Raw genomic sequence first — 9,128 nt, 5'->3', positions numbered from 1 at the left:
ACAATAATACGCGTTTTAAATCCGGAAAACTAGTTTCATTTCCTATGTGTGACAATCGCGAAAATCTAAGAACTCGATTATTGTTTATAGATCAATTTTTCTTTTTCTTACAGATTCAAAACATAATCCAGAAACGTAAAGCGCCACAGCACGGTGAAGAACATAGTTTTAAGACGCCGAAATATTAAAGTGCCTTTTTCAAGGGTATAGATATACCATGTAGTAACCTTTAAAATGTTATGTATTCAGCAGATCCTAAATTAGGCATAGAGTTAAATACGGACTGTCAGTTTAGGATATTGCAAATTGAAAGTCTATATATTATAGGTGTAATGTTCAATTTTCAATACAGAAAATTTGACAGTATATGTGAAAATGTTGCTGCTCCTGTACAGTTCGAAGAGGGTGCGAAAAGAAGAGAGTGAGTGCATAAGGTTTTATTTAGAATCTTAAGTGAAATGTATTCTTCAGCACCGTAACATCTTAATACATTTTATTATATGTCAATCCGGGGTATCGGCTTTTTAGAGATTTCGAAATTGAACACTGAATTCATGGATTTAAGTTTCTCTGAGCAAAACCTGCAGTGTTTTTGTAGTGGAAAAAGAAACTAAGACCAGCAAAGGCTATCATGTCAATGTTTTTGCACTATTACGAGGTGCATTCTCGGCAAGATAGAAAAAGGGATTAGATGGTTTGTAGATCGTTCGTACGTACGTAGAGAGAATGAATTAAAGAAAATTTAAAAGGATTTATAAGGTGCGAGTGAGCTGCAAGATCGTAGGTGCCCAGCGAACTTACCATGATGTTCTAAAGAAAGGCTGTATGTTTGGATTGTAGTGGATGACTGTTGTCTCTGCCTACGCTGATGGGAAAAGGGCGTGAAGTATTATTCTTTGCCGTCCATTAACTAAAACGCGGCAATGTGACAAATGGTCAAATATCCGTTTTAAACAGCAAAAGATAGAGCACAAAATTCTCTTTTTAAAACGGTTAAAAGTAGTTTCCGTGTTCGACTTATTGGAACTTACCCTAACGATGCATAGCAGAAATATCTTTAAACGATTTCAATGTTTTAAAACTGGGTTGTGGATTTTTAAGATATCTCAAAAAAATATTTTGTCCCTTATTCGCGTTATAGTTAATAGGTGGCAGTTCTGCCCTCCTTATGTTAACTAACGTAGCAATTATTTTAGTGAAATTGAGTTATTGACATGTTTGGAATTAGCAAAACGAGATGTACAACCCTCTATAAGCGTTTTTTTAAATATCTTATTTAGTTTCAGTTTTATTGTTGTTGCCACTTTTCAAAGAAAAAAAACTTTAGATGCCAATATCTTAATATAACTGCCTCTGTGGCCCAACTGCATCGAATACAAATAACCAGACATAGAGACGAAATGTCATTTATTTGTTTGAAAACTATTCTGCCAAATCATTACGGTGACAACTCCACTTCGATTGGCCAGCCCGAAATCGAAACGATTGACGGGTGTCGTCAATTGTTTCTCTTCAAATCGACGAGTTTAACTTGAGCTTTCACAAACATGCAGTTGTCCTTCTATCAACAAAATTGATAAAGTTAAATATCTCGGTGTTATTGTTGATCAGAAATTGTCTTGGTATTCACAACTAGACTTAATATCGAGTAGGATAAGAAAGCTTGTTTGGGTTTTCAAAACTTTGCGACATGTCGCAACAAGGGATTTGCTAAATAAAACATACATTGCCCTTGTGCAATCTGTTATTGTTTATTGTATTCCAATTTGGGGAGGTGCATCGAAAACTAAATTCTTGGATCTTGAGAGAGCTCAGAGATCATTACTGAAAGTTATGCATTTTAAGCCATATAGATTTCCCACTACAGAACTTTATAATCATAGTAACGTACTTTCAGTAAGGAAACTATACATATTGCATGTGGTTGGTAAACTCCATAGGTCATTGAAATTTGACCAAAGGGTGCAAAATAAAAGAAGAAATGATGTAGTGGCTCCTTCTCAATTAACCAATTCGTACTTTGCAGGAAACCATTATAATAAACAATCTGCCTATATTTATAATAAAATAAACAGAATATTAAAAATATATTCTATGCAATATTACGACTGTAGAAGCGCGATGATAAAATGGCTGAAATTGTTAAACCATGACGAAACTGAGGATCTACTAAATGTACCTGCTTAATTCGTGGTGTTGACTTTCACAAATACTGTTTGTTGCTCACGTGTACGTATACTCAATTCTCAACTTCAACCATTGCTAATACTCTCATCTCACACACATTCACTCACACTTACACTTATACACACTCACTTACATACATACACCTTTTTACATTATATATATACCTAATATCCTAATTTTAAGTAAATAAATTGTACATGCTTAAATATTTAATATCTGGTCATACATAGTTTTGTAATGTGGAGGAGCGACATTCCTATCACAAGTATATTTTTACTTAAAAGGAGTGTCAAACCCAGAACAATGAAAACCCATGTATAAGTTGATGAAAATAAACATTTTTAATTTTTAATTTTTTTTTTAGCTTTGCTATAATGGACGAAAAATGAAAAATTACATATTTAATTACCGATCAAATGTGACTCCGTTTGTTTTGTAATTAGATGTATTGCTGTTTTTCCCATACCACCGAATGGAACAGCCCCCCATTATTAGAGATATTATCTTTATTACAATAAATACAATATTTTTGGAATATACGGAGACTTACACACAGGTCAGTTGTTGGCGCTGTACTATTTCAGCTTTCTAATTTGTGATTTCAGTGCAAACGAGAGTTGATATTTAAAAGTGACATAAGGCCATTTGCTTGATGAGTTGCCAGGGATGGATGGCCCTTATTTAGTCTCTATTTCTGGTTATATAATCGATGCCCAACGGTTACCAAGTTGGTCTGCCACGCAGAGGTCCCGGGTTCGATCCCCGGGCCCAGATAAATGTTTGTATGGCCTGCGTTTATTTCTCTCGTGAATTTGGGTGTACTTTGTGGTTGTGTATTTGTGTGTCCATGGCACCCGCGATACAGGGTTTTCCCTAGTGCGGGGCTATGAGTGAAAGCGTTGTTTTTGTTATTATCTCAAAAGTTACGAAAATGCCAATGTGTTAATTATGATAGGGAGGGCAGTATATGTGTAGTAGGTAATTGTAGCATGCGCTTATTTCGCACCCTTTTGTTCAGTTCTTTTAAACAAGTTTGGGTTATGATTGTAAATAGTTAATATTTACGTATTATTAAGTTAATAAATAAGTGTGACACATACAAGGTTTTTTATTTACTCGTCTATCTAAAGTCGTAGGTAATTACGCCCATTATTTATTAAAGCAGAATGGAGATGAACTGTCTCAGCTATCAAACGGTATTTCGTTATTGTCATATCGTTTTACGCGTAGGTAAAGGCGCTGGCAAATGTTTTGTTACGTCACATAATATGAAGATGTTACATGTTTTTTTTATGTGTGTGACATAGCGTATTTGCATAGTTGCAAATGCAGTACACCAAGTTTTAGAAGTAATTGTAAAACGCGTTGTGGAATTTGTATATAAATAATTAAAAAATAGCTGACTGCTAGAATAAACAGCAATTTTTTTATAAAAGATCGAAAAACGTAAAATATCAAACGTTAACAGACCACCATTGTAGGGCGGAAAAAAAACGAAACTTTTTAAGCATTGAATAACTAAATACTTTAAATTTCTTTTCATTTGTGTGGTTACAATACCGCAAAAGTTAGCTCTCGGTTAGTATTGATTTGAAATGAAGACCAGAGTTTCAAGTGTAAGTGTTTTACTTCATTAATTTATTATACGATGTAATTTTCGAGCTCTTAAATACCTAATCAAAGTAATTGACATGAATTAGTTTTCTGTTATGTATAAAGGCGTCTTTCCACGTACCGTTTTTCAAAGGCAAAACGGGCGAGTTCGCTCCACAGGCGAGTCGCGCATGTTATGGCCTCTCCACAGTCGCGCGCCTTATGGCCTCTCCACACTCGCAGGCATTATGGTCTCTCTACACTCGCCGCAATCTACCTGCGTCGCATCAATGTGGATCCCAATCGCATATTCTTCGAGGCTTCGCGTCGCGTTCCCGATTGTGGTCGGTGTTATGTCCCGCGTCAAAGGGTTCGCGAAGCGCGAACTTGGCGTGGACGCGACAAAACTCCACATTCGCGTGTGGCTCAGTTGCCGATAAGTAGGGTTGTGTTTATATTTTTATTGTTGACGATTTCAACGTGCTTAAAATGGCCGTGGATTGACCATATGAACTAGAACTGACATTTTTAGATTGTTCTAGCATTTCTTTATAATAACTTTTTTACTTTATAAAAGCATAATAAAATTGTGAATCGCCAAAGCGCAATGTAGTCCCGCAGTAATAACAGCAACTTCCATCTTCCATCTTCCATCTTCGTTAAGCGCGAACTGTACTGTGAACCAGTCGCGAACCTTTGCGAGCGTGTGGCAGTTCTTGCCACGATCCGCACCGTGATTCGCGCCGTGATTTCGCGCGCGAGTGTGGAGAGGCCTTTAACGCGTATTCGGGTGAGTGTCATGTAACACTGACACGTTTAAATGAGATAGATACGTCGTCGGCAAAGAGAACACACTTTGTTGCTTTCGGCAAGTCGTTTCGTTGTTTTACTATCGAAATCATCATTTTAATTTGTTAACAAACTTATTACGTCTCTGTAATCCCGAGTATAACTACTCTAAAAAGGTCCCGTAAAACCAATCGTGTTTTCGTTTCACCCTTATGTTGATTAAACCCCCAAGTAATGATTTCCTTTTGCATTTTTTGAAAAATATCAAGTTATTAATACAAAGATCGAACACTCAGAAAAAATTCCTTCGATCCGGTCGGATTCGAACCGACGTCTTCTTGCATACCGTACCAGACGCTATACCAACTAAGCCACGGAACGAACTAACGGTGTCTTTGTACTTGGTCTTTCAACGACTTTTTAGTCGTAGCGCCATCTATGAGAAATCTATTGCAGATTTATCACCCAGTTAGTACCTTTACAGCTACCAGTCCTGGCGAGAGATGTCGCTATTCACTGTATTAATTAAATTTTTATTGAATTGATATTCAATTATTTTTTGTGAAATTACTCCACTAGTTTGTTATAATTATTAATACAAAGATCCGACTCCGAACCGGATCGAAGGATTTTTTCTGAGTGTTCGAGTGGAGTAATTTCACAAAAAATAATTGAATATCATTTCAATAAAAATTTAATAAATATCAAGTTGTTGTAGACACAAAAAAAGTCCTCTTATGAATTTTAATTGCTACTTTTGATTCTTGGACTATTTATCTCGGAATACAAGCAGTTGATCACGCCTGCACGCATTAACTGTCAGCATGCAGTCCATCTGTAAGCAACCATGAAATTAATGTTATCAAATCCGCCAACGCATCAAAGATTTGTTGAAAAGTTTATTGCTATTTTATACCAACCTTGTCATTAATTGGACTAGTCATGCATTACAAGAATTTTACAGATTTAAATGTGTCTACTTTTTTATGATATGGTTGTGCTCAGGAACACAAAATATTTTTTTTTAATGTAAAGAAGGAGGCAAACGAGCAGACGAGCCACTTGATGGGAGGTAGTCATCGTCGTCCATGGACATTTGCAACATAAGATGAGCTGCTTATGCTTTGACAGCCTTTGAGAGCCCTGTAAACACGCTTTTTGAAGAACCCCATGTCATAGCGCGAATGAAATACTTCAGGAGGAAGATCATTCCACATCTTGCAGGTTCGAGGAAGGAACTAACGAGATGTCTTACAATGCCAGGCATCTAATATGTGGGGATGGACTTTACTTCTTTGGCAGGAAATGCGATCGTAGAAACGAGTCGGTGGCACCAGTTCGAAAAGTTCCTCAGAGCATCCCCGTTATAAAGACGGTAGAACACACACAGAGAGCCAACGTTTGTTCGTAGGCTAAGGGGCTCCATACCGACTATGACTTTGGGATCATTGACAATACGAACAACCCTACGTTGGATGGAGTCAAGTGGTCAAGTTGGTATTTTGGAGTTCCTGCCCAGAGATGCAAACAATACTCCATATGGGACCGTACTTGTATTTTATATGACAAAAGTCGGTGACCTGTGTGTATGTGATTTTGATTCAAATTGGAATCGAACCGATTGGGTAGTCTCGAAACCAGATGGATTTCCGAGCGAGAAGATGAACCTGATTCCTACTATATCTTTCTAATTTGTGAGCTAAATCAACTATTATTTCGATTTGAAATATCAAAAATTTCCGATCGGCCAGTTGTGAATCGCAATTATGCGCCTCGACTCGGAAGAGACGCAGTTTCCGATCGGGAGAGGCAATCAAAATCAAGCTGCTGGTGAGAAGTACTTCTTCCCACCATCTCAATACTCTTAGAGGTGGTAAGGGGTGTTCTCAAACTTTGGCGCCATTATAAATGGGGATTTTTTAGCGGAGAACGCGCACACTTGTGTCTTTGTTATATTGTTAAAGTTTAGATAACATAGATGATGAAGGCGATCTTACGGAGGAGTTGCTGCAACGATATCTAAGTAGATTGAAGCCTTTGAGGAGATACCTATCTTTATATGCATATTGCAAAGATCTTGGTACAAATTTTTGGGATGACGTTGACAGGTGACCGTTGACGTCCTCCGTGTTCGAGTGGTTTGTTCACCGATTTTCATGGCGTCAACATCAATGTAGAAAAACTAACTTCGTAATTTCAGTTTTCCATAACACGAGTGCTTTACTTACTTATTTACTTTGGGATCAGAGCAACCTATGTGATGTTAGCTAATATTTACTATTTAGGTATAAATAAATAAATATATACCGCACACACTCATTGCCCAGCACTCGGGAAACTCTGTATCGCGAGTGCCACGGACACACACAAAGACCACCACAAATTACACCCAAACTCAAGTGAGAAATAAATGTAGGCATACAAATATTTGCCCCGGCACAGAAATCGAAATCGGGACCTCTGCGTGGCAGACCAGTATGGTGACGGTTCGGCCACGGATGCAATTAAGGAGGCAGTTTCTTACGCTAGGGTTGCGAATAGCACCTAATTAGTTACATGAGATGTTTGAACGGCTATGGAGTGGAATTCATTGCTGCAAACTTGTTCCCTGAATGCTATAACTTGGGCCTTTTCTAGGCGAGTTTGAATAGGCATTATTTAGGTGTGTATGCTCCATCGTCGACCTCATCGTTCATCTCATTTCCATCAGGTGAGATGGAGGTTAAATGAGCACTTATTTATTAATAAAAAAAATACGCTATAATAAAAAAGCATCGATGACGTTATAAGAAATTTGTGACTTTGCATATGTCATAAAAAATATCCATCATATACCTAATTAAAAGACGTTTTAATAGATCTGACAATCAATTAAGCGATAATCAAAATATATTAATTTATATAACGGTACGCAGGTTACCATGACCTTGTTTATGCTTAATATGGTTGAATTAACTACTTAGCATTGGATTATTGATTGGCTTAACAAGACATTTGACTGTGAAGTTTATTGTAATTAATCTGTTAAAATAAATGTAAAAATATTTCTTAAACAACATATAGTATGCTGACAGAAGCAGTCAAATAAAAGACTAATTACATATAAATAATGTAGTAGCAGTACTTACTTTAGTAAGTATTTTTAGTAGCACTAGCGCCGCCAGCAGCCCGGCTAGCTCAGTCGGTAGAGCATGAGACTCTTCGTATTCTAGAACTCTATTCAATGCTCAAGTCAGGATTGCACTGGCAACACAAGCACTGGAAATACGACCCTAATGGCAGGGACTTCATACTCAAGTATGATTTCTAGTGCTTTGAATCATACTCATGTCCTGACTTAAGCATTGAGTAGAGTTCTAGAATACGACCCTGAATCTCGTGGGTTCGAGCGCCACGTTGGGCGCGCAAGTCTGTATTTTTTCGCGCCTCTTATTAGGCTATAAAGGAAGGAATAGCCCCTCTCCTTCCTTCTTAACGAGGTGAGCCCGGAAACGGGTAGGCACCGCTGGGTTTTGGAAGAATGCTTCGGCGCCACTAAGACCCAGCACGTGATGCTGAGACAAGTGCCGCGGGGTTTTAGTGAGTAGGAGTCCCACATAACCTTCCGTCTGTATCCCCAGACGGATGGTATCCATGATGGATTCCCCCGCGTAAAAAAAAGGGAAGTGCTGCCATCTTACTGCCAACAAAAATGTGAGCATTACTGTTTTCCGGTTTTTACTTGACTTCAAAAAAGGAGAAGGAACTTAATTCGACTGTATTTTTCTTGTATGTATGTTACGCGATAATTTATTATTATTATTACTTATTTGTGAACCGAGTTTGATGTTTCTTTTTCTGTTGGAAAGCGTGTACCATAATATTGGCCCCATTTAAGTTTAAAGAAAATATTCCACCTCGAAGGGTGGCAAACTAGGTTTCGCGTACTTTCCGGTAACCGATTTCAATAAAGTAGATGTCATTCCACAAACCTTTGAGGTAGGTTTTTTTTAATAAAATGTTACAATTATGAAGAGTAAAGGTGCCGATGGAGTTGGACATGGGACTTGTCAACTTGTCTCTCAGGGTGACGGACGCAGTGGCAGTGCCTCTAAGATCTGTTGTGGGCGTACTAAGATTATTATAATATCAGGTGACGGGACGAACAAGTCGTGCGCCTGATGGTAAGCTTAACGCCTGTCCATAAAGTTGCAGTGCCTCTCAGAGCTTTCAATCGCAAAGATTTGGGGGGCACTCCCACTGCGCATCACTCTTAGGGTCGTATTCTAGAACTCTACTCAATGCTGAAGTCAGGATTGCACTAGAACACAAGCACTGGAAATACGACCCTAATGGCAGGGACTTGAGTATGATTTCGAGAGCTTTAAACCATACTCAAATCCTGACTTGAGCATTGAGTAGAGTTCTAGAATACGACTCTGAGACATAAGTTGACAATTTCCATGTACCCTTCAAAGCCGGAACGCAGTAATGCTCATATTATAGCGGCAGCAGAAATAGGTAAGGTGGCAGTACTTCCATGGACGAACTCTTTCACAAGGAGCTCTACTACTAAGTTT

This window comes from Hyposmocoma kahamanoa, unplaced genomic scaffold (genome assembly GCF_003589595.1).
Source record: "Hyposmocoma kahamanoa isolate Upper Pololo Valley unplaced genomic scaffold, ASM358959v1 180, whole genome shotgun sequence".
NCBI classification, from domain to species: Eukaryota; Metazoa; Arthropoda; class Insecta; order Lepidoptera; family Cosmopterigidae; genus Hyposmocoma; species Hyposmocoma kahamanoa.
The sequence above is the reverse complement of the archived record's forward strand: the minus strand, read 5'-3'. Positions refer to the sequence as shown.